This window comes from Mesoplodon densirostris, chromosome 14 (assembly GCF_025265405.1).
Source record: "Mesoplodon densirostris isolate mMesDen1 chromosome 14, mMesDen1 primary haplotype, whole genome shotgun sequence".
Lineage (NCBI taxonomy): Eukaryota > Metazoa > Chordata > Mammalia > Artiodactyla > Ziphiidae > Mesoplodon > Mesoplodon densirostris.
Genome location: NC_082674.1, coordinates 5,912,978 through 5,940,451, shown reverse-complemented (window position 1 = coordinate 5,940,451; position 27,474 = coordinate 5,912,978).

The following is a 27,474-nucleotide window of genomic DNA, read 5'->3' as shown; positions in this document are numbered from 1 at the left end:
TTGCTGTACACCTGAAACATCAACTGTACTTCAATAAAAAAATAAAAATTAAAAAAGAGAAAACGTAAAAAATAAAACTAAAAAGATCCCCCAAGTTATGATAAGTAGTATTTTTGTATATTTTATTTAAACATATTTTCCAATTTCCATTATGAATTATGATTTCCCCTTAGGCTCATGAATTGTTTAGAAATGTAGTTTTTAATTTCCAAATATATATATACACACACATGCACATATTCTAATTGTCTTTGCTTTGTTTATTTTTGACTTCTAGCATAATTGCATTGCCATCAGAAGGCATACTCTATGTAAATTCATTCCTTTAAAAATGGGTCATTGTTTTATGACCCAATGCATAGTTAATTTTTGTAACTATCTCTGATATTCTTTAAAGGATTCTGTGTTCTGCAGCTTGGGGAATAACATTCTAGGTCTTTATAAGTCAAGCATATTAATCAAGTTGTTTAAATCTTTGTAATTCCACTGTTTTTTGTTTTGTTTTGTTTTCTTGGACCACTAATTAATGAGTTGTACCAAAGTTTCTGAAATAATAGTGGTTAACTCTATTTCACCTTGAAGTTCTAGCAATTTTTTTCCTATAGATTTTGAGACTGTTATTAATTGCATACACATTTAGAATTTTTTTTATCTTCAGGGTTATTTGAACATTATATTATTATGGATTGACCTTCTTTATTAATGAGTTTTGGCTTAAACATATATAATATACTTACACTAGGTTTCTTTTGATTAGTGCTTACATGGTCTATGTTCTTTCTTTTTACTTTCGATAGTTCTATATATTTTGTTTTAGATATGTTTTGTTTAAACTGAGTATATTTGGATTTTGTTTTCTTATTCAGACAATGTTTATCTTTTAGCTGGACAATTTAGTCCATTTATATTAAATATCATTAATGATATAGTTGGTTTTCAGAACTTCATGCTATTTTATATTTTGTTTACTGATGCTTCTCTTCCTTTTCTTTCCTCCATTTTTTTAGTGGTCATCATAGTACTTACAACAACAATATTTAATTTATCTAGATTAATAAATTCTTTTGTCCTCCTTTTGGACAAGAGAGTATCATGGAACACTAACTCCATTTATCCCCCTCCTGACTTGTTGGCTGCCATCTCTCTTGCCCTTGGGAATGATGTGCTCTCTTAATCATTCCTGTAGCTCTTGGTGGATCAGAGCCCTTGGTGCCCCTCTGACTTTGCCTTCCATTGCAAGAGTCACACCTACCTTTCTTCTAATGGTTAAGCATTACCACATAGCTTTTGCTCTTTGGTGATCCTGTTCTCCTGTTGGTATCAGGAAATACAGCTCTGTATAAACACTTCCTGTAGTCAGTCATGATCTACAGAGAGCAGTCACCACTGAGCTTTTCTAGGAAACGGATGCTCCATTCACCAGAGCATTCCTTCTTACTGTGGCAAACAGAGTGTCTCCCACCCTCCTGCCATATTAATTGGCAGGCATTCCACTCATCCCTGTTAAAATCAAGTGGCTTCCATAGTATACCTGGTCTAGCGATCCCACTTCTGTGATAATTTGATCAATTCTTCCCTGTTTGCCAGAGAAGCTCAGGATTTCTGCTTCACTTATTGTAGACCATGGCTTTCTCCCAGCTCTCAAGTGCATCATAGTATGTTAGCACCACCTCTGTGTTAAATCCTTGATCATGGGAGAGCCCTCTCTTTTCCTCCTTTACATTTCACCCTCACGTGATATCCCACCTTCAGGCTCTTCTCCCTTGTACACTCTACTAACTCTTGATGATACATGTTGGTGAGGTCTTGTGGCTCTTTTGGAGTCTGGTCCATTTCCTCCCTCAGTAGACCCAGCACTTCCCCAGCCATGTTATGTTGGGACTTAACCCTAGTTATTGACCTGGTGCCTAGAAGGGTTGACAGGATAAATGCTAATCAGGGGCAGGGGTAGAATGGAGGAGGGGTTGGGTACCTTTTATCAAAAAGATGGAGGACACCTGATTTTAGTAGGAAGGAGAGGGCCACTTCTGCTTGACCAGAAGGTTTAAACAGATGAGTGGATTTGAAATTTTCAAGTGCATTGACTTAGATGCCTGCACCCCACACCTGAGGTTCTACCTTCCCAAACAAGGACCTAACTCTGGCATAGTAGCCTTGATGGTTCAATTGTTATCTCTTTGAGATAGTGATTTCATTTCTTTTGGATATGTACCACAAAAAGGGGTTACTAGATTGCATGATAGTTCTATTTTAATTTTTTTTTTTTTTTTTTTTTGCGTTACATGGGCCTCTCACTGTTGTGGTCTCTCCCATTGCGGAATACAGGCTCTGGACGCATAGGCTCAGCGGCCATGGCTCACAGGCCCAGCCGCTCTGCAGCATGTAGGATCTTCCCAGACCGGGGTATGAACCCGTGTCCCCTGCATTGGCAGGTGGATTCTCAACCACTGTGCCACCAGGGAAGCCCTATTTTTACATTTTTTGAGGAAGCTCCATACTGTTTTCCATAGTGGCTGCATCAATTTACATTCACACCAACAGTGCACAATGGTTCCCTTTTCTCCACATCCTTGCCAACGTTTGTTGTTTCTTGTCTTTTTGATGACAGCTGTTCTAACAGGTGTGAAGTGATACCTCATTGTGGTTTGATTTGCATTTCCCTGATGATTAGTGATGTCGAGCACTTTTTCATGTACCTGTTGTCCATTTGTATGTCTTCTCTGGAAAAAAATCTCTATTCAAATCCTTTACCCACTTTTTAAATCAGATTTTATTTTTCTTTTGGCTATTGAGTTGTGTGAGTTCCTTATATATTTTGGATATTAAGTTCTTTTCAGATAGATAGTTTGCAAATATTTTCTCCCATTCTGTAGTTTACCTTTTAACTTTGCTGATTATTTCTTTAGCTGTGCAGAAGTGTTTTAGTTTGATATTGTGGTCATGTTGCCATTAACCCAACCATCCTCTCTGCCCTGGACCCTCTTATAGTGAGGCTGTTGCTTTTGTGATGTGCCTGGGCTTATGGCTGCAGAGCTTGCTCATGCAGAGAACATACCTGAAAAGTATGATGTCTTAACCAAAAGATGTGTGTTTCAGGTAAAGGTTTTATCTCTGCCTCCAGACCAAGGATCAAGGAGATTTTCTGCTGATTCCATTACATCATCCTTGCAAAAGTTTTCATGCCCCACGGTGCTTAAAATAATACTAATTATACCTGACATTTATTAATTGCTTCATAATTATCAAAGTGATTCCAGAGGCCTTAATTCCTTGCTAGATCTAACCATCTTAAGGAGATTGTCCCCCTTGGGCTGCCACTGTCGCAGAAGGAGCACCAGCCTGGAGACCCAGACATCACTCTCCAGGAGGCCCAGTTGCAGGAAGGCTCAGAGGAAAGGGTCATAGTTACCCAAATGGCAGAGACTGTGCCATATAGGATGTGATGGTCCAAATACACCCCCATCTTTAGTGAAATTGCTAAGCTTATTGGATTGGATGATAAAGGTAAATATTAGCATGTCTGACACAGGGCATTGTGCATAGAGAAATTGAGCTGGTGGGACTCACAGAAATCCAGGGCATTGAGCTTGTACTCCAGATTCAGAGTTTAGGCTGATTTTTATTTTTTTTGATGTGGACTTTATTTTTTTTTTTAGTCTTTATAGAATTTGTTACAACATTGTTTCTGTTTTATGTTTTGGCTTTTTGGCCATGAGGCATGTGGGATCTTAGCTCCCTGACTAGGGATCAAACCCGAACTCCTGCATTGGAAAGCTAAGTCTTCACCACTGGACCACAAGGGAAATCCTGAGTTTAGGCTGATTTTAACCAGATTTCAAATGCAGAGAAAGACCCATCCAACATCTGGTCACATGAACAACAGCGATGGGAGGAAAGGACTGGCCCCATGAGAAGGTTGGGAACAAAAGCCCAAGTGGGTAAAGGGACAAGTCACAGCCCCCAGTGGTGATGTTAGTGGTTAAACTAAGGCCTTCCCCTTCATAAACCCAAACGACCACCACAGACTAAGCATGGATTGTGAGAACGTCTCTCTGAGATGCAGATCCATCATCAGCAGAGATACCTCTTGATGGAAAAGGGTAGGAAAGAAACAGATGACGCACAAGTATTCCTGGGATCGTAGGGTATAAAGGTGCTGCAAGGTCATTTTTCTCTCAGGTTCTCCGGGTCTCTTGTGGCGTTTTCCAAGGCTTTGTATTATCTGCAACAATCAGTGTTAATTACAACCTTTACGGGGGTCCTGCGCATCCTGACTCAGCGCCAGAGACGCGCTGAGTCAGCAGGAAGTGACCTCATCAGCCCTGTGGGAAGTTCCCACACTGTAATGGAGAAAACAGAATCCAAATAAATCGGATTGAAAGGAAAGTCTTCATGGGCAAGAATGGGAGTTTGCAGCATCAGAAGTAACTGTTGTGGGATGCAGTGGTGGGGGACATTTTAAATAGTAAAAGTTATTAACTTTGGTTTAGGGGAGATAATTTGGTATAAGACAAAATAGAAATAGGCAGTCAGATCAAAGTCTCCTTCCTTTATTTTCATCACACTTGCAATGTATATTTCTTAGAACTTATAAAATTATATGTCTCTCAAATAAGGCTGGGAATCTCCTTTATAAGTCTTTTACTAAGGGAAACCAGCAACTTTCCTTAATAAAATAGGTAGCTACTGGGTCTGAATTTGATTTATATGCTAAAAAAAAAGAGTTGTCCCTTAGCTTCTGGTTTCCAAGGGGATTTTTTCTCCCCAGAAATATATTGCTTATAGGATGGTGCATCTCTAATTTTGGAGACCATATGTTCTAGGTATTCTGGGAAGGATCTGGGTTTCAAATACTGTGTCCATTTTTCCCAGAAGCACAATATACTTGAGAATCTCAAGGGTGATATTTATCTCTGAGTGAACACTTTCCACATCCCAGGGATTTATGCACAGTAAGTCATTTAATTTTCCATGGCAATACTTGAAGTAGGCATCACTGTTACTACATTCTTATCTATTTGGAAAATGAGGTTTGGAAAGGTGGCTCAACATCTCCCAGCTGGCACATGGCAGAGTTCTTTGGGTTCATAGTCTGATATTTTAACCATTATAGGAGAGTGATGATGCTCTTTCCCTTGGTTGTCAAATCTGGTGCACTCCTGCGGCCAGCAGAGTTCCAAGACGACCCCAGGACCCTTGGACACCCATCCAATGCCCTTCCCTTGACTGCCGGTAGAACCTGGGAAGATGGTGGGGTCTCAAACTCCTGTGGCTAGATTCCTAATCAGGTGACTCTGAGTTCAGCAAAACGGAGATTATCCAGGTGGGCCTGACTTGATCAGGTCATCCCTTTACAGGCTTTAAAATGGCCCTTCCTGAAGTCAGAGAGATGGGAAACCTGAGAGGACCTATAGGTGGGGTCACCTGGCTGGGATGTAACTCCACCTCTGGGAGCTTTGTTCCCCAGGCTGACAGCTAGCAAGCAAGAAAAGCGTTCCCTCCTTAGCCTCCACATAAGGATAAAGCAGGGGTCAACTTGACATCAGTCCTGTGACCCTGAGGAAGGGACCAGCTAAAACATGCCAGACTCCCAAGGAATCTGTGAGATGGTGAATCTGTGTTATCTGAGGGCACATGTCTGTGGAACTCTGTTATGCACCGTAGAAAACAAATACACCTCCTCCTCTTCCTAGACCACCTTTCGTCATTCCTCCCACACATACTTGCGGAGCGTTTATTATGTATTAGAATGTGTGCCAAGAGTTGCAGCTACCACAGTCAGCAAAAGCAGATGAGGTCCCTGCCTCTGTGAAGCTTATGATATGGAGAAGAAGAGAGATGTGAATCAAATGACAGCAGGGTACATGTGAAACTGTGCCTGAGATAATGGGGAAGAACCCGCGCCCCCTACATGGCACTGTGACCCTGACCGCAACGGTCCACCTAGCCAGAGAGCCCAGAAAGATGCTCCGCCCAGCAGCGGTGGTTAGGCAGGAGCTGTGGTGTGAGCAGGGATCACCTCGGTCAAGGTGCAGGGAAGGGCACTGCAGGTAGAGGGAACGACAGGACACATCCCTGTGCAGGGAAGCCCGGGCAGGATGGAGGGTCTGAGGCTGCAGGTGGGGATGGAGAAGTCAGACGTGTGGGGCTAGAGGGGTGGGACCTCACAGCCATAGGTACTGAGGGGTTTCCTTTGTCAGAACAACAGGCAGTGAAGGGAATGTGAAACGGGCATGGGGGCAGAGCAGGGGGAAAGCACCAAGGACAGCCTGTAGGAGGAAGACCGGGGTCTGCCTGAGACCATGGCTTAAGGGGGAGGGGCACAGGCAGAGGGAGGCAGGACACGGGGTGTGGGATTTGAGGAGAAGAGGGAGTCAGCAAGGCTCCGGTGTTTCTGGGTCTCAGAGGCTGAGGGAAGCAGCCCGTCAGTGAGCAGACTTGAGAAGGAAGGTCCGTGTCCGGCTCCACGCTCCTGAGTATATCTGGGTGGGACTCTCTCCCTACCTAGAACCAAAAGTAGAATCACAGACTTTCAATCCACATCAGAGGCGGCTGAAATTATGAGAGCGAGTGGAATCTCTGATAATGAGGGAGCAGAAAGAGACCAGGGACGGAACCACCTGGGGACCATCTATTTCCTTCTCACCTGTTTGGGTGACTCATACTTTCTGCTTCTTAAAAAAAGAAAAAGTGGGTGATGCACTCCATTCCTTTAAGTATCCAAATAATGGAAAATTTAAATAATAATAAATAATGTAATATAAATCATATTGTAACCGTCATATGTTTACATAAAATAACTTAAATAATTGACTTTCAGAGGCTATCACGTGATTTATGGTTAAGGATCTATAATCATGGCCTCACACAATATAAATACTCAGATACCTTACTACATATTTAATTTAGGTACCTTTAATAAGTTTAAGTTCACCATTTAGCCAGCCATGATCAGAGGACCTACGGCTGTAGTGAATCTACTAGATACTCTTTGTTTGGTTTGCTTTTAGCCAAAATTATATGTATTGTAAATTTTTCATTCAAGCACATCTGGAAAAACATTTCTAGTTTTGATTTGAAAAAGAATAAATAGAAATACTTCACATTAAATTATGTACTCACTGAACTAGATGAGAGAATTTAAGTTTTAGGAATAAAACAGAATGTTATTTTCAGCCAGGGGATGCAGTGGTCAGTATCACTTGCATCCTCAACTCCACGCCAATCCTTTCCCCAGGATATAGTCCATCTGGAATCAGGCAGGATGGCTTTAATCCCAGCTCTGTCACAGACTTGTTCTATGACTCTGTGGAAATTATTTATCATATAAAATAATTATCCATTCATCTGCCGATGGACATCAGCTCAGTGCTTTGTAACCACCTAGAGGGGTGGGATAGGGAGGGTGGCTCAAGAAGGAGGGGATATGGGGATATATGTATGCATATGGCTGATTCACTTTGTTGTACAACAGAAACTAGTGCCTCCTTGTGAAGCAATTATGCTCCAATAAAGATGTATAAAATAAATAAATAAATAAAAACAAATCAAATTGTCTTGAAAAAAGAAATAAATAAGAAAATAAAATACTTACCTCTTAAGGATGTGGTGAAAGTTACAGGGGATAAAATAAGCAATGTGTCTAGAAAATAGTATCTTATCGATAAGTGGAAATTTCCTTTCCCGGTTGTGTCTTTTAATCAAAAGGGGCTGATTTAAACTCTAGTTTTAGGTCAATTTCCCTCCAAATAGAATCTTATCCTCTCAAGAAGTAAAGTCACAAAGAAGTGAAATTTTTATAATATTACCTACGTCCCTCCTGGGATACTGTAGATTGAGTGGGGGAGTTCATAAAAAAAATTCTAGCATTTCATTCATTTTCAGCTGCTATCTCTGACATATGGAAGGCTGTAATTTCACAAGGAAGTGAAACCTTACCTCCTACCAGGTGCCAATATATTTTAAGCAAAGAGATATCACAACTCTGGAATTATTGAAAACCTATGTTCTTTCTCTCCAATCGCCTGAAGCCGACGTAAAAAGCCACATTTTGGAAATCAGCATATGACGTCATTGGGACTGGTTATCAAGGAGGTGACATTGGATGTGGCAGACCGTGAAAAACATTCGGGCTGAGCAGATCTGGGGGGCAGAACTATCTTTAGAATTTTGTAATGCAGGGCTACTCTGATGCTCTAAAAAAACTGGGAAACTCTCACCTCTCAAAGTACATTGATAGTTGATTGCCCTGCGGTCTAAAAGCTTTCCTTAAACTTGTTTTCTCTCTTTTCCTCAGCTCTCAATCTCTTTAAAGGTTAAAAATCAGAAGGTAAGTTGCCCGTGTCCTCTCTGTGTACCCAATTTCAGCTGATTTTAAGTATCTAATTGACTTAAATAGCCTTCAATTCATCTTGGAACTATTTCAACATAGCAAGAAAATATAAGGATGTATATGACTTACTGGCATAATAGCATCTTGAGAAGTATGTGAGAGTGTGCGTGAGGGTGTGTGTGTGTGTGTGTGTGTGTGTGTGTGTGTGTGTGTGTGTGTGTTTACCTCCCCCAAGGAACACCAGTGCCCCATATTTACTCTGTTTCTATTTTGGTCCTTTGTCATCATTGCTGTAATGGAGCCCGCTGTCATCTGGTAGGAATATTTACCCACTGGATCTCACTTGCCTGGTAACAGTGAGTGCACATCTGGAGTCTAGACTCGGCGGCTCTGCGGGCAGGCTCCTATCCCAGAGCTCCATGGGCCCCAGAGCTCCATCGCCGGGCGCCTTGCTCTGTTGACATAGGTGGAGGGCTGCCTCATCTGTCTCAGCTTCCTTTCCTTCCTGGACTCCCCTCAGCCTCCACCGCCTGGCCGTGTCCTAGCTCTGACTGTGCACTTTGGAGGACAGACACTGGAGGACCCCTCCCTGCTCCCTTCAGTGACCACCTCCCATCATGCTCAGGATGCTTTGCCGGGTGGGGGTTGGCAGGAGGGAACTTCTAACCACGGAATCGAGCCAATGTGAATTCTGAGGACTGGTGGTTCTGCTTGTTAGCTTGTTAGAGTTGATGGCTGTGTTGACTTGGAGAGAAGAGCTTTGATAAATGTATCAACGATAGGACAGAAACAATCTGATGTGAAAAGGATTCAGATGTTGGAATATATGCTTTGGGTTCAAATCTGGTACTCAGCCATCACACCAGATGTGTGACCTTGAAGGTCTCTGAGGTTCTAATTCATTATCTGTAAATTTGGGGGAAATATGACCACCCCATAAAGTTGCTGCAAGGAATACATAGGTCAGTAAGGCAAAATTTGTTAAAGTGAGAAATAAAAACTAGTTCCACTCTTTCTAACATGTATATCACATATATAGATGAGAAAGTGATTCTTTGACCCAAGGAAATAAAAATAATTTTGATACTTGCTGACAATATAGGGTTGTCGTTTGTCTGGGGTGGGGTAGGGTTGGAGCAGGGGGTGCTGAACTCTTCATGCGAAATGGGCAGTTTTTGATGTTGGTCCAACAGCAATACCTACTTTTAGATATAAGGTAACAGAGAAAAAGGCAGCCACATTCTTGTGGCTGCAACATTTCCCATGTGAGATCTTTAATTCTCTTGCTTCTTTTTATAAAGTGAAACTACTGTTAGGCTCTGATAATGGTTTGTGACTTCTACAGAACTAGGCTGGGGCCCCTGAGGAGTTAAGCTTCCCTTGGCATGCCATGCTTGGCATTTGAGAGATCCTTAATGCATGTGCATTGCTTTATTTTTTTTTTAAACACTGGGTCATTTTTTAATGTATTTCCTGCACAGAAATGCTATATTAAACTGTAACAAAGAAGTTAGCTATATCTGTACCTAATTAATTATATTTGTAATCAAGTGACACCTAAATAACTTTCTTGTAAAAAAATTAATCATTTTTATGTCTACCCAGCAAAGAAAAGCCAGCATTTGAGAAATCAGAGTTTTCTTTCAGAAAATTTATTGTATTATATTGAGGTCAGCAAACCATGACCTGCAGCCCACAAGATAAAAATGTATATCTTCTGCCAACCCTAAAATATTTACTCTCTGGCCCTTTGCAGAGAACATTTGCCCATGTTTGTAATTACATAAATAAAGAGAATTTTAAAAATGTGGTTTTCTCTTTTAAAATAAGGAATATCTATCTGTCAGTATAATCTTATCCTGACACTACCTGACTTGAAATCCAGCCAACACTCTCATTGACTAGTCTTTGTCAGTTTGGACTGCTATAACAAAAGACCACAGACTGGGCAGCTTAAACCACAGATACTGATTTTTCACAGTTCTGAAGCCTGGATGTCCAAGATCAAGGTGCAAGAAGATTCAGTTTCTGGTGAGAGTCCTCTTCCTGGCTGTGTCCTCACATGAAAGACAGAAAGAAACTCTAGTGTCTTTTCCTTATTTTGTAAGGGCACTAATCCCATTATGGGGGCTCCACCCACATGATCTGATCTAAACCTAATTACCTCCCAAAGGCCCCACCTACAGATACCATCACATTGGAGATAAAGGCTTCAGCATATGAATTTGGGGGGAACAACTACAGTCCACAGCAACTACACAATCAATTCCTTACCATGGTGTAGAAAGCCCTACTCTACTTGATATTAAAGTGACATTCTGACTTCATTCCATGGCACTCAATGCTATGTGACTTATGTTCCAGACAAATGATCAGGTTCCTGTAAAGTTCGATGGGAATAGACACAAGAGAGCAGGTAATCTTGCCTGAGGTCATCAGAGCCATATGAGGGTATTTGACTTGTGCTCTGAAGGATATTGGAGAAGGAGTCACAGGAGTTGGAGCTGATTAAGACATGGATCACTGTGGTGCGTGTGCTGCAGGGAACCAGGGCATCCGTATAGCAGAGACTGGGCATGTGAGGCCAGCCCGGAGTAACAGCCTTTGGGAAAGCACTTAGGGTTATAAGCTTCAACGTTCTCATCTGTGAAATGGGAATGCTGACAACACCTATTTTGTAAGGCCGTTGGGAAGAAGAAATAGAAGTGAGGTGGTACAGTACAGGGACTGCTCATGAACATCAGGAACTGCTGCCCTGGCCATGACCTTGTCACGTACCAATTCGTCCCGTCATGCTCCTCCATGCCCTCCCCCTCAGGATAGCACCGTCTGCAAGCTCTGCCTGTTGGTATAAAGGTCCAGCTCTCCACTACAACCCTGTGGAGTGTGGTCTCTCTTGAAAACTCATGCTACCGAGGAAAACATCTGTAATTACAACCAGCAAGCTGTCGGCCTGCCATTTCGGTACACACGTACACTGTGCCCTTCAAGGGATATTTTGAGCCTTTAAGAGACCAGCAATCAAAGATTTAGATTTGGTTTGGGTTTGGTTTCTTCACCTATCATTTTCCAGTTTGGAAACTAGTAGCAGAAATCTACCAAGATGAGCAGAAGTTTGAACAACATGAAAGTATATGAAAGCACAAACACTCAAAGGCCTAACTTACTCCTTACTATGTTTTAACATCACCGGCCTGTACAGTTAAGTGTATAAATAAATTTTAAAAATAAGTGTTTTTGTTATAAGTCCATCCATGTTTAGATCTGTTCTTCAGACCAATAGGTATAGTATATTTAAAGTTTTTAACAGTTATAGTGAAAATCCCGAGCACCCAAGCTAATTATTCGTTTTGATTTGTTTCTTTTTTTGTGTAAGTGGAGAATTGAGCCTAAGTAAAGACAGAGGTATACATTAGGTTTCCTTTTCATAGTCACCAGAATTTGCCAATGCATATAGCAAAGTTTGCATCACAAGGGTTTTGGTGTGTCATCAACCAATTCAGAAGCAACAGCTGGCATTGTTCAGTGGTTGTGTGTGCATGCAAGAATGTGTGCACATGCATATGGGTTCATGCATTAGTGTATGTGTGTGTGGCACATACATGCATGTGTGTGTACGAGTGCACAAGTCAGTGGGTCTGAGTGTGATATATGCTGATGTTTACAGATGAGGAAATATTTGAATAATAGACAACATTGACTGCACTGAAGGTTTGCTGACTCAAGGGCTGGAAAGAAAGTGGAAATCTTGTCCCTATTGATTATGACAAGTCCCAGTGTCCCCTGATTCCACTCTTGCCTTTGGATGGAGGTCTTGCTGGGTTCACAGCAGGATCTGATTTTGAGTCATGAGTTCTCCCCAGTCGCTGAGTTCCTCCCAGGCCTGATGGACAGGAGCCAGAAGTCCACAGAGATCTGGTTCACACCACACTGCTCTGTGACAAGCCTGTCTGGCACATGAAGTGGGGATATCTTCATTGTCACCAGCAGCAGAATCTGCTTTCTTACAGCATGCAGCATGTGGCATGCCCATCCCTGCACTAGGATTTCTTTTGTGGAGCCCCAAACTAAACCTCTCTTTTCAGGGGCCAGTCCAAGAGAAGGTCAGTCCTGGGGGGGTGAGGTTAGGGAAGGGCTCATCAGGTACCATTATTTTATAGATAAAGGATTTGAGGCTCAGAGAAGGGCTTTGTCCCACAAAAGACCAGACTGCCTTAGGTGGAGCCAGAAATAGAAACAGTGTCTCCAGACTTCTGTCTAGAGCTCTTTCTACTACCACATGCTTCCTGATCTTCTAAAGAGACTGGTAAGAAGGTCCCATATTTTAGTTACATTTTACACTTTGTGGGGGGGCATTGTCCATGGTATCTGACATAGAATATGCCTTCAAAAATAAGTTTTGAATGAATTAATAAAAAAAGAATGGAATTAAATTCCAATGATCTAGAAAAGATATCAAGATGTAGAGAAATGTCCATGCTATCTAAGAAGAAATAATTTAGATATTTCACCTAGCATGGTACTCAGTTAATTCTAGCTGTAAGTAACATCATTGTCAAGACTGGGCACGTACCATTCTTTTCTGTTGCAGCACTCTCCTGCCTATAGCTATAGCTAGCTTTGCTGTTGCTATTAGAATAAGAAGATTTTAACAAGGTTGGTAAAATAAAGCAGTTGGAACCAGGTCCTAGATTTCTTCCTGAGGGAAGTTTTCATGGAAGGGGTGGCATTCTGCACACAGCCTGAGGCTGTATTTCCCAGATTCTACTACGTCATCTTCCTACATGGGACATGATGACACCTGCTACCTGCAAACCCAGTACCCACTGAAGACCCCACCTTATCAGCCCTGACTTTCCTCCATCACCACTGCCATTAGTGAGCCACTGCCAGTCTGGAGCATGTGACCCGTTTTCAATGTATTTTGATGAGTGAAATCAAAAGATCTATAAGCTGATTTAGAACATACAGTTTTCGAAATCCTGTACTTGTATAAGTCCAAATAATAACAAAAACGAACTTTTGACTTACTCCATAGTTTAAAAATACTTGCATACAAATCATCTCATTTATTCATAATTTTTCTGGGAAAAATATTCCATGCTATGGAAAGACTCTGCTTTGTGACTTTGGGGAAAGTTTCTGTTCCTTGATAGCAGGGTGATGTAGAGAAAGAGTCCTGGAGCCTCAGCCCCTCCTCTCTGAGGCTGTCCTGTGAGGATATAATGTTAGAAGCTAAAGCAGCTGTAATCTGGAGAGGAGCATTCCCACCCCACTGGGATGGGAGAGGAGGAAGGAGAAAGGACCAGGGTCCTTGGTCCATGTGTTGAGCTTCAGAAGCAACTCTGACCCCAGCTCTCTCCAGCCTTATTTCCCATGAAATAATCAAATGCCTTTGTAAGTCACAGTTGGTCAGTTATTTTGTTACATGCTTCCCAAAGCATTCCTAATACCATCTCTCCATGAAGTAAACCTGTCTTTTAATCAATTCAGACATAGCAAGGATGCTAAATGATGCTAGTATAGCTGCTGGGAACAAGCACTAAGGTGAGCTCTGTGCCCCCTGAAGCCAGGGAATAAAGAAGGAAACATTCGCCTAACGTTACATGACACACAGCATCAGAAAGAAGGAAACAACCAATCTGAGTAGATACTACTGTTTTGGCAATAAATTTGAGAAGCCATTTCTCACATTCAGTATCATAAAGGTGATACTGAATAGCATAATGGGCTTTTTTTGGACAATTTTAATCAAATTAAGTTTGTTTTTTAAATGGCTGCTTCTTAGAAGCAACCTTTGACTTAAAGCAAAGCCCAAACAAAGCAAGGACATAATACTAAAGTGAAACCGTTGCTGCTTTCTGTGTCTTCATTTTCCTTTCTCGGTTCTGATTTTCTATCTACAATTTATCAAATTGATCCTCACTTGACTATGTCCTTAGATGAAGTTGCTTCAGACCCTTTCAGGATCAGAGAAAAAAGTGATTTAGTGGCATAAAAACATGCTAAGCAGAGCTGCATGGATTTGTGTCTGCAAGTGTAGACAGCAATGTGTATCTAATAAATGGACCAAAAGAAAGGGATCATGGCCTTGAACCCTGTGCCCTCACTGTTGCCAGTGCATGTGGGTGCTGGGCTCTGGCAGCAGCTACAGGACAACAGGGTAGAGGGAGCTGGGGAGGGTGCTGAGCTAAGCGTGGGCTGGCTGTCAACGTGGGTGGTATGTTTTAAGAATCCAGAAGAGCATTGACAGGAAATTCCTGTTGATTATGGATGACCAGTTGCTTGGGCAGGGACTACCCAGCATGTTCACACTCATACTTTCTTTGCAAATAATTATCTCATTTTCTTGTTCAGACCAGTGTTTGTTCCTGATGTGGCCACTGTCTCTGTCCCCTCCCAGGTCACTTCGGGAAATGTTAAGGAAGCACAAGGGCATTTTAGTGTTTGTAACCTATAGCTCTTCTGGTAAATTCTGCAAAAGACATTTGACTTTTATCCCAGAATGTCTGACCATTTATGGAGAACTTAGGAGACAGACAAAAGAATGTCATTTGTAAAAAAGGCCCAGGACATGGTGCCAGAAAACAAACCATAGGAAAGGAGTCTTTGAGCAAAGTGGCCTTTATGTGGTAGAACGTGGGTCAGTCCAGGCAGGAGTTTGGTGAGTTTAGAGGGAATAAAAGGCCTCCACTGGATTCTGAACCAGGAAATGCATCAGAAATCTCAGCCAGATGAAAGAGCTGATGAGGTGGATGCTTGCAGGGCCTGGAGCAGACAGATGGTCAGCAACTCAAAAGGCCGCAGGTGTTAAATGATGCATTGGCCAGAAAGAGTCCGAGGTCTCCTGTTACTAGAACCCAGGGTCCAGGCAGCCCCAGTGGTCAGCGCCTCCGGTGGATTGTCTGAAGGATGGAGGGCATCATGTACCCCAGCAACCACGCCTGTCCACAGAAAGTCAACCTGTCTCAACACCTCCCTCTGCGTCCTTGAAGAGGTGGGCAAAGTAAATTCTTGCAGTTATTTATTCAATTGCAGTTGGCACAATGTTTCGGGAGAAGATGTGAATGAGGACAAACTCTGGGAGAACGAGTAAGAGACATTGTTGACAAAATCGGACTGGGAAGCAGTGTGGAGAGGGGGTCCCAGTGGAAGACACAGGGATGATCCTCAAAGGCTACTTGGCCCCAGGTGCGAAGGGTCAGTGGTGAGTTTTGCATATAGTAGAAACAGAAAGTCTTTGCTGGCAGAGAATTTGCATCCCTTTTACTAGGAGGGTGACCTTGGCCATGACCCCTCATCTCTCTGAAAGTCTCTTTCTCCATCTCTTAAGTCAGGCTAGCCACGGCCGCAGAGCGGAGTTGTCCGAGGGAGAGAGACAGTTCTCCCATGACAAACAATGTGGCGCCTGCACGTGGGAGGCTCTCAGGGAAGGAAAGCTGACTCCTTCTGGTGATGGCTGAAGTCGGCTTGTCCTTTGGTGCATGAGGACACAAGCCAGTGGAGGTGTCTGCTGTGCCGGGGTTGCTCCTGGGCAGGGCCAGCAGAGTCTCCTGGGTCCTGCCTGCCCCCGTCTCCCGTGCTCTTCCTCCTCTTCTCATGCCACCTCAGCCTTGATGAGAACATAGCCTTAGGGGCTGAGGGCCCAGGGCAGAATGAAAATATAATGAACGTCCGGTCTTGTCCCTGGCTCCTGGCACAGAGCTCCTGAAGCCCTCGTGCTAACAAGGTGACTCCTGAGCTGGGAGTTGGGGGAGGCTACACAGCCTCTCACCAGAAGCACCCGCTGCAAAGTTAGAAGGTCAAGTCTTTGAGCTCCACCCCTGACCTCTGGACGGGATGGCAGAGAGGCTGGAGTTTGAGTTCAGTCAATAGTCAGTGATTTAATGGAACACATCCATGTAATGAAACTTTCCTACGAACCCCCAAATGATGGGTTTGGGAGTCTCGGGGTGGTGGGACTGAGCCACGAACCCACGAGATCTGCACCAACTCCAGCTCGTGAGGGCCAGGACGGGACTGAAATTTGGGGAACCCGGTTGGAAGAACACAGGTGCCCGCAATAGAATGGGCCCCTTATGATCCAGGGCAGACGTCATGGGAGTGAGATGAAGTCAGGGAAGGAGTGAATTAACCCAAATCCAGCGCTCAATGCTCCTTGCAGCGCCATCTTCAAGGGCGTGGGGTGGAGCACCGCTTCGGCACTGATGTTGGATCATTTCGAGTTTGTAACAATGACCTGCCATGCCCATGAGGTAGGACGGGTTAATGTGAAACACCTTAATCTTGAAAAAATAAATCTACATGGTTTGTCTTAAGGAAGAAAATAAAATAGTTGAGAACGTTGATGGAGCTCTTCCTAGGCTTCAGGCCCGGTTCTAAGAGCATAACATGAATAGACTCATGTTACGCTCACAGAAGTCACTGTGAGGCCGGCACTCTTGGGGTCCCATCTTATAGATTGTGACACATATGCTCACAGAGATTAAGTGATGTATCCAAGTCACAAGGCCAGCGAGGGGCAGTTAGCTTTGAGCCAGACAGACTGACTTCTGGGCCTGTCTGCTCAGCAACAGGATCCTCACTGAGAAATGCTGAATATTAGAACAATGAGAGGACATGCACAATGTGATAAGATGTATAAGGAGCAAAACTAACTCACTCCCTCTAGGTAAAAGGCACATAACTGGATTAGCTTATGTCCCCCGATAGGATCTGGGATATCTTAGTGTAGAAACATATAGCAAACGCCTAATGGGGAAAGTGTTAATGTAATTAAAGTAACGAAATTGAGCAGTACAGGGATGCTACAGGCCTACAATTTATTAGAAGAAATTTTCAGGAATGTACAACAAAGCCGAAGCCAGGAACCTAACGATCTGGTTTTAACATGAATAGAAACCTGAACCTCAGAAACTAGAAATGTAGCTAATTAGTTATCCGAAAGACACAGAACTACAGGAACATTCTCATGGGAAATCATGTTTTAAGATGTGAGGTTGCCGAATTGATACATTTTGAGCAATGGTTATGCCTTTTCTGTTGCCCTCCGTGCTTTACTCACTTGTACGTCATCTATTCCTGTTTGTCTGGAAGTCTCAGCTCACATGCCGCCTCCTCTCCATCACTTCTTGACACTTCTGGGTGCCTTCATCCTCTGCCAGTAACCCTCGTTTGTACCTCCTTGATTGGACAAGTGATTTACATTGCAATCGTTAGGGACAGGCGTGTCTGTCAAGACTTCCTTGAGGGTAGGACTTCATCTTTGCATCCCTGGCACCTAGCACACTGCCAAACTTATAGCAGTTGCTTAATTATTATTTTTGGAATGAATGGATGACTTTTCCTGAAGCAAATAATTCCCCAAATGTGGATTGTGTGTAATAAGTAACATGACCATGAGGAATATAATGACTTGGGACACATTCCTTGGTTTCTATTGCATATTTCAAAGTCTAGTATGCAGAAGTCCCTCAGTGTACTTGTTTTTATTTCAAATATTTTGGATCTAACACCACAAATAAGGCAGAATCTGGAGCATGCATGAGAGCATGAACTCTAGAGACTGTTCATTTATTGGCTACAGGAATGAGGTTTGAGTGGCTCTTAGCATCTTGATGACATCGGCATGCAAAGCAGTTAAGGAGACTTGGAGGCTGAGAAGGAAAGAGCCCAGAGCCCTCTTCCTTGTCACAGGTTCCCAGTGAAAGGAGCAAGACTGGCATGAATGTGTGCACAGACTGACCAAAGGGACCACAAAGATAGAGCAAAACAAAAGCTTAGTTGATTGAGCAAGAGAACATGAAGAAAAAGGAAAAAATTTAAAAAGCAGCACAGGTATTAGAAAGTCACGTATCCAAGAAGACGGAGTTGATGGTGAAAAGTGTGACAGTGAGCTTTACGAGGGTGAGCTGGCAGCACTGAGTGGATGGGAAACCCAGGGCGCATGGGGGCACTTCCAGATCTGGAAGGTGGAGTAGATGGAAGACGGGGGTTGAAGGGACCAACTGCAAACATGGTGATGCTTAAATATTGAATTCTTCGACTCTTGATGAGTTTGGATGTAAGTCAGTATTTTGAATGCCTGGAATAAAGGGAGAAGAAACAAAAGGTGGTCGAACAATATATGAAGAATCAGAGTGGGAAGGTGAGGTAGGGGAGAACACAGAAGTATGTCTCATTCAATGGCAAGTGAAAGAATTGAAGACAAGGCTGAAATACTGTCAAAGTGAGGGAAAGCATGAACTTCCGTAGGCACTGAAGGGAAAGTTCTACATGTATAATAGTTCCATAAATGTCTGAGATGTGAGAAATGGAGAGACATGATCCCCATGTCTGGGTGACTGAGCTATTCTTTCCAAATGACCAGTGGGAGTTGTATCTCTCTCCACACCCTCTTATTGAGGAAGTAGAGAGGGAATTATTAGTGAGAATAAGACTACTTCAGGGGTTGAAGAAACATATAAATAAGAATTTCAACCAAAGCCAAAAGAATCCCTTAGCTTCCAAGGAATTAGTTAAGGTGGAGAGGGATTATGATTCTCATTTACCAACTTCCTACTCCTAATGACTGTGTTACATTTCTAAAAGTTATAAGAAATATAAGTTGAGTATAGTATAAATAATATTATGTATGTAATCTATTATAAATATAAGTTGGCATAAGAAATATAAGTTGAATGCAAAGGGGTCTGAAGAAATGGGGTGGGTGTTCTCCAAATTTGCCATTAGAGCTATGAAAGAATTCATCCAAACACTAACTGGGAAGATGCATGCTAACTCATGCAAATGAATGAAGACTTCCTCATCTCAGATATTTTGGTGTACGAGCTGAAAGTTTTCCCAGTTTCAGGTTCAGAAGAACTGCATGACATACTGTTTTTACCTTCAAAGTCTTGGTTACATGTCAGAAAGTTCATTTTGCAAGAAAATATTACTATATGTACCTTGTTATTCCTGCTTGAAGCTTAAAACTGAATGAAGTTGCAAGGAATTAGATGAATAATCTTCGAATGAGAAGTAACAGAAAAGATCTGTTTGCTATTACTTTATTCAGTTAAGGATAGCTTTCCTTAGCAACTAAATACAAAACATCCCAATTTTATGTAATCCACAGATTTTACTGCAGTCCACAAAAACTGCAGTCAATTTTTAAAAAGCCAATCACGGGGTAGATGCGCAGAACACAAGCTGGTAATCCAGGGCATATGGTTTGATCATGTTGATGTCTCACTCTTTTTGTAATTCTGCAGTTGAAACCCTATCAGGTATTTTTTGAGGCAGAAACTGTGCCTAATTAACTTGCTGTGTCTTCTCTTAGTGACAATTAGAGTTGCATCCTTATCCATCAGATAACTGTGTCTGTCGGATGACAAGAAAAGGGAGCATTTACATATTAGAATCTCTTGGTCAAAGCTCCCGCTTTGCAGAAGAGAATGGCAGAGAAATGTCGAATGGGATGGTACCAAACACCTAGTGGGCTTCTTTGGAAACTGTGGCCCCATTTGGAAGATAAGAGCAGCAGAAATTATAGCTGAAGTTGCCTTAGACATCATTTTTTAAAAAGTGGCTTTTTTTTAAAAGACGAGTTTTTGTTTGTTCGTTGGTTGTTTTATTTGCTCGTTGGTTTGTTTGTTTAGAGCAGCTTTAGGTTCATAGTAAAATTGAGAGGAAGCTGCAGAGATTTTTCCATGTACTTCCTGCCTGCAAAACACATAGTGTCCCCCCCACAAGCAGCATCCCCCAGCAGGTGGTACCCTTGTTACAGCTGATGAACCTACGCTGACCCATCATAGTCACCCAAAGTCCATAGTTTACATCAGGTTTCACTCTTGGTGGTGTGCGTTCTGTGGTTTGGACAAACGTATCAAGGCATGTATCCATCATGTGGTATCATACAGAATATTTTCACTGCCCTAAAAATGCTCTCTGTTCTGTCCATTGATCCATCCCACACCCCAGCCCCTGGCAACCGATGACCTTTTTAGTGTCTCCAGAGTTCTGTCTTTTCCAGAATGTCATATAGTTGGAATCATAGAGCACGTAGCCTTCTCAGACTGGCTTCTTCCACTTAATAATACACATTTAAGTTTCCACCTGGTCTCTTCATGGCTTGGTAGCTCATTTCTTTTTGGCGCTAAGGTTCCATCGTTTGGGTTTGCTCAAGCTCCCAGAACTCCCTTTTCTCCAGATGCTCTTATTTCCTCCACAGTCAGTGGAAACCCTCTAATCATTTGTTCTACAGCACAGACTTGCACACCTAGACATTTTGCCTTTCTTTCCCTCAAGAGTTTCATAAAAGGTTGTAGGAGAGCAAAAATCGCCCCCCCAAAATCTCTTTCGCGTGCAGATTATTTCGAGCTGAAAACTATCGTGGCCCAAAAGACTCAGGAAGAAACGTTGACCTTCCCCTTCACTGCCTAAAAGAAGGTAGCCAGAGGACCTGTTCCAGGAAGGGAGCTGTTATCATAATTAACTAGAGTATGAACTGGGTGTGGTAGACAGAGGAGAACTTATCATCGAAGTCTGCTAAAATCCCTCTGTGTCTCATGGTCTCTGTGATAGCCAGCAAGCATTTGTTTACCAAACATTTGCTTTTCCATCTCTATGTCAGTTGCATTGCTCGCCTTGAAGTCCCAGACCATTGCCCCAGCATCCTCTCTTATCTTTAGCTGAAGATGGTATTTAAGGTGAGGGCTTCAGCCATTTTGGCGAGTTACCCAGTGTTCCTGAGTCTCTCCCATGTATACACACAATTAAACTTTTGTTTGACTTTCTCCTGTTAATCACATGTCAGTTTAGCTCCTGGACCCACCAGAAGAACCTAGAAGGGTAGAGGAAAAGTCCCTCCTGCCTGACAAGGTGAAGAGGTGGAAATGACCAATGGGGATTTCTCCTCAGAAAGGTGGTTGGCTGGGGAAACAGGTCCTTTCCCTGGGGCTTCTCCAACTGCACGTCTGGAGCATTCCAGGCCCTCGGAGGAGGTCTGCATCTCCCCGAGGAGGAAACAGTCTGCATGGCTCATGCCCAGGGACGGCCACACAGCCACAGCTCCTGCAGGGGGCACACCCTGCAGTGAGTGAGGTCGGGGTCTTCCCAAGAGTGGCTTCATTCTCAGAGGGGAGGCTGAGACTTGGGAGGAAGGCCATCTCCACTCTGCCAGGGTCAGGAGTTTTCCCCAAGGCCCAGAGCATCCTGCTGGCCCAGGGTCACCTGCTCCTTGAGTGTTTACTCAACGCCTACCTCGGATCAGAAGTTCTGCTAGTATTGGGGGCATCGGGGTCTGATTAACACGGCACCTGCCCTTAAGATGCTCACTGTCTTTGGAGATTCTGAGAGATGAGAGGCACGTGGTGTGTAGTACATGCTGTGCAGAGACCTGGACCCCATACTGCCCTCCACATGGCCAGTCTGTCTTTTTCTTGGCTTGTGTAGCCCCTGGAAAAACAAACCTGTTCCCTAGCCTGAGACACCATGCATCACGGAACAAAAGCCCAGAGAGAAGGAAGCATGTTTGTAGGCTCACACGATACAGCGTCTCCATTTCCCCCATGTACCCACCGCCTGCGTTCTATATGAGTGGACAAGGGAACGGAACACTATTGACCAAAGCTTTGGAACACAATTCATTTGGAAAAGGACCTTTACATTATCAAGGACATCCTCGCTGTTAAATAGTAATGTCAAAGCAAAACATGCTCATGGTGAAATATTCAACCAGTAGAAAGGATTCAAACCCAGGGCCCCGAATGCCTTCCAGACAGTAAGTGTGGACACAGATCAGTTCTTAGATAAGGGAACACAGGTCTTCCGAGGCTGTGAGCTAGTGGAGTCAGCCTGAAGCCTTTTCCTGGATGCATGCACCCAGGTGGACCCTTTTTATGCTCTTGGGCTCAATTGCATTTCCCCCCTCCCCTTCAGTAAAAATTAAAAAAAAAATTCTTGGCTGCAAATTATTTATTAATTAAATTATTTGAATGCTCCCCAGTTCCCTTGTTCAGCTAGTCCAGGAAGGAAAGCAGGCAGTCACTGACTCACAGCCCCTGCGTGATTTCTTTTATTCTCCAGATGAACAGGAGGTGGGATTTAAGAAAGAAGCATCCTTTCCACGTTGGAGGAAAACATCACTTCAGTGATTTTCTGAATTTTGTGCCTTAAAAATAAGAGCTATGGGAACCATCTTGGAATGGGAAGGAAAGATTCCAGAGGAAAAAAATATTCTTTTAATTATTTTTTTGGCGCAGGAACGTTGGCTACTTGTTCTGAATGTCTGTGGAGGTCTGAAAGACAGTCACTCTCCCTTCCCGCCTTCCCGATTGCAACCCTTCAAATTCCCTCACCAACCTGCTCCTTCCAAATGTGCCACCACCATGTGCCAAGGCAAATGTGGGCTTTGGATTAGCATTTGAACCCGTGGGCACTCCTTTGGCCAGTGTTGATAAGGTTATACAGCTGTGTTCACCCAACACAATGGGCACCGTGGTGAATTAGGCCATGAGTTGGTATTTAGACAAATTGGGCAGTATTTTCTAAACTTTCTGTGCCATATGTCCACACAAGAATGGGATAATGAGTGCTGTGCAGAGGCAGCGGCAGTAGACTTCAACAAAAATAACACTTCCAAGCCAGCAAAACCACAAACACACGGAAGGCAAACATTTCCAAACCAAATTTTAGCACCCCCCAATCAGCTAAACTATAATAAGAATAGCCATTATTCTCATTGTTACTCTATGCCTCATTTGTCTTGCATCACTAGAAACAAGGGAGTCTTTGTAAAGTACATTTTCAGATAAGCGAGATTTTCTATTCTAAATATCAATGAAGAGCTTTCTAAGTCACTTATTGTCTTCTCTGTCTGCCTAGTCCCTGAAGATAAAAAGCTAGTGGGGTTCTCTGAATATTCTGGGGTGAGTAACATCCCCCTAAATTTTATGTTCACCCAGAATCTGCAAATCTGCCTGTTTTAGTCTGCTCAGGCCCCCATAACAGAACACCACAGACCGAGGGGCTTAAACAACAGAAGTTTATATTCTCACAGCTCTAGAGGCTAAAGTCCAAGATCAAGGTGCTGACAGCGTCTGGTTCTCTGAGGGCTCTAGTCCTGGCTTGCAGACGGCCCCGTCCTTACTGTGTCCTCACATGGTGGAGAGAGAGAGAGCCCTGGTCTCTCTTTTTCTTCTTATAAAGACACCACTCCTATCAGATGAGGGCCCACTCCTACGACCTCCTTTCAACTTAATTACCTCCTAAAAGCCCTAGCACCAAATAGAGTCACATTGGTGGGTTTGGTTTCAAGATTTGAGTTTTGGGGAGGACTCATTTCAGTACACAGTAGCGACTTATTTAGAAGTAGTATCTTTGCAGATGTAATTAGTTGAGATGGATCCATCCTGGATTAGGGTGGGCCCTAATCCAATGACTGGTGTCCTTATAAGAAGTGAAAACAAAGATAAGAAAGAGAAGTGAAAGCACATGAAGACAGAGTCAGAGATTGAAGTGACGTTCCTACAAACCAAGGCACGCCAGGGATACTGGCAGCCGCCAGAGGTTTCTTTTTTTTTAACCAATAAGATACTATTTCTTTTTTTTTTTTTGAGTACTTTAGAGTTTACAGTGTGCTTTCATATTAGCTCATTAGAGCCTCATAATATCCTTGAGAGGAAAACAAGGCAGGTGTTATCACCCCCATTTTATAGATGAAGAAACTGAGGCTCTAGGCATTTGTTCTTTGGTTAAAGTCACTTGGGTCATTGTGACGCTACTGAGACTCAGTTGTAGACAACAAGAGCTCCTTTCTCCAACCTGCATTAGCAAGAGTTTTAAATGAGAAGTGTGAGGATAAGAGCTCTGATTCTAGCCCCACCAGAAAGTCTCTGGGCTTGCTGGTGCTCTAACTTCAGGTCAACACATCCCATTTTTATTAATGTTTCAGTGTATTTGAAATTCATTTGTTCCTACAGAAAGCACTGAATGAGTACGTGTTATATGCCAACTGCTGGGTTAGGCATTGGAAGTGGAACTGTGAGAAGGGCACCGAATCCTCTCTCATGGAGCTTATCAGTCAGAGTGGAAGGCAAGCATCCGAACAAGCGATGACTACGACGTGAGAGGCACGGGTGTTGTGATAGGGAAGCTCAGAACACAGACATCAAACCGAGTCTGGAGAGGGTACAGCGAAGCCTTCCCAGCAAAGGGCACAGTAGGTTCAAAGTCTGGAAGAGGCAGGGCAGCTGGCTAGGCAACAAGAAGAGTGAAGAGGCAAGAGGTACATTTTGCTCTGAAAGAAAGAAGGAAGGATGGAAAAAAGGAAGCGAGAGAGGGAAGCAGGGAGGGAGGAAGATCGTTGAGGCTAAGATTTAGAGGGTGGGGTGGGGTGTAGTGAGAGATGCAGCTTGTGAGGGGGCAGGGACCAAAGTCAGAAAGATCCCAGAGGCCCTCGTTATGGATTTACAGGCCTCCTAGAGCAAGGGGAGGCCACTGAGGGGCGTGCTGCAGGGCGTAGCTTGGTCAGAGTATCTTAGAAGCCTTGCTTTGGCCCTGGCTGGAGTCTGCACTGGGTGGGGACAGAGGCAGACACAAGCTCGTTGGCTGTCATGAGTGGGAGTGAAAGGCTATGGGGACACAGCTCGCTTGGTGAGGCCAGAGTGAAGTGGACACTGGGAAGAAAGCAGAAGGGATGAGACTGGCATTGCATCAAGATGCAGGGATGAAGGACAAGGAAACAGCAAGGATGATTCTTCTCCTGGCTGAGGAAGCAGCACACAGACACATTTCCCAATAAGTTATATTTTAGTAACCAGAGGAGCAAAGTGCAAAGGAATGAGAGTAGAAGTGAGAATTAGATTCCATTGGGTTTTAAGAGAAGTCGTGAGTTTGTCTTTGCATAATATTTCCCATTTTCATGTCTTCACTTGTCTTATTCACACAGTTACATTTCTGAGATCTCTGTAGGGACTTTTTTGGGGGGATTTGATTTGGAATTATCATTAAGACAGTTCCCTTACATGTAATATTTCTTATTAAGATATCTCAGGTGCAGATGGAATGCTGAGGCTGATTTGAATGCCCTATGAACTGAGAAACATATTGAAGACAGGCAAGACTGGGGACAAGAATTTACTGAGAAAAGGAGAGTCATCCTGGGGAGGAATTTGACTACTTTAAAATGTCTTCTGGGACTTCTTGATAATATTCATTAGAAAACACACTAGGAAAAAAGAAGATTTTAGCACCTGTGTGCAAAAGGAGTAGTGTGATTGGGTCAGGTGAAAAGACTTGGGGTTTGAAGGGGAAATGATTTGGTTTGAGCTTTCCTGCATCGTGGTCTGATCTTATAAAAGCCATAAAATTTCCTTGAATCTCAGCTCCTACAGCTATAAAATAGAGATAATAACATTAGTATTAAATTTTTAAAATTAATTAATTTATTTTTGGTTGTGTTGGGTCTTTGTTGCTGTGCGTGGGCTTTCTCTAGCTGTGGCGAGCAGGGGCTACTCTTCGTTGCGATGTGCAGGCTTCTCGTTGCGGTGGCTTCTCTTGTCACGGAGCACGGGCTCTAGGCGCACGGGCTTCAGTAGTTGTGACACGTGGGCTCAGTTGTTGTAGCTTGCGGGCTCTAGAGCGCAGGCTCAGTAGCTGTGACGCACAGGCTCAGTCGCTCCATGGCATGTGGGATCTTCCCAGACCAGGGCTTGAACCCATGTCCCCTGCACTGGCAGGCGGATTCCCAACCACTGTGCCACCAGGGAAGTCCCTAGTATTAAAATTTTAAAGTTATGTATAACCTGGTGCCCGGCACATAAGCCATTCAATGCCTAAAAATAATAGCTCTTAATATGATTGTTTTCCTACCTTCTTTAGATGCCAGTAGCAACTCTCATTTAAGACAGTGCAAACTCTTGTATAAGGACTTACTGGATGCCTTCGAACTTTCACCAAGCAAACAGAGCAAAACTCCTCCTTAGGGGTGGAAACTTTTCCAGTTTAACCCAAGCCAAAAAAAAAATAGATTTATTTTGGAAAGTTCCTTTAAAAATTCATCAGCCTATTGTTTCTGGGGTTGGAGTTTGATTTAGTTTAAACTATGGCAGTACAAAATAAACTGTGTAAATAAATAACAGAGACACCCTTTAATTTCAGAGCTGAGGAATCTGAGCACACTCTGTGCTGAATTTGTAAACACCCAGCCGGTTTCCAGATAGAGTTACTGAAAGTCAGGACTCTTCTATCCGCCCCCGTCAGAAAACCAGGCAGTGCAAGAATGGTCCTAGAGCTAGCGCCTGGCTGATGAGTGGTCAAAGAACGAGTCATACAAGTCTCAAGTCATAGTGTTACAGCACCTCTTCCGCAATATTAAAAATCACCATCACTGGGGCTCCCCTGGTGGTGCAGTGGTTGAGAATCTGCCTGCCAATGCAGGGGACACGGGTTCGAGCCCTGGTCTGGGAAGACCCCATATGCCGTGGAGCAACTAGGCCCGTGAGCCACAACTACTGAGCCTGCGCGTCTGGAGCCTATGCTCTGCAACAAGAGAGGCAGCGATAGTGAGAGGCCCGTGCACCGTGATGAAGAGTGGCCCCCACTTGCCACAACTAGAGAAAGTCCTCACACAGAAACGAAGACGCAACACAACCAAAAATAAATGAATAAACAAAATGACAGAGGAATTATGTTTAAAAAAAAATCACCATCACTGTGCAGTTGGGTCCATTGGTTGATGAAGTTGGAAGGGGCTATAGCAATTCCTAAATGTGGACTTGTCATTGACACGGTTAAGTTTTCACAGTGAATTACTGGTAGAGCCCATCGTGCTGTCTTTTGCTTTGCCATTTGCAAAGGGGGTCGTTTATACGATAGCCCTTGATCTTCAGAGAGATGAGGTCACCTGCCCGCGTGATGTAGGCTCACATTTCACGAGACATGTAAGAACCAATCTCACATATATGCTTTCATTTGATCCGTTTGAAATCGTTCCTTATTTCCAGGCAAAGACCGGAGGCACAGAACGTTGGTGTGACTTGCCTGTCGCATAAGCTGAGGTGTGACACCAAGATGAAACTGAAACGCACCTCTCTTTCTGATTGCACACATGGTCATTTTCTCACTATAGCATTATAGTAAATTGCAAACAGAGTAAGTTG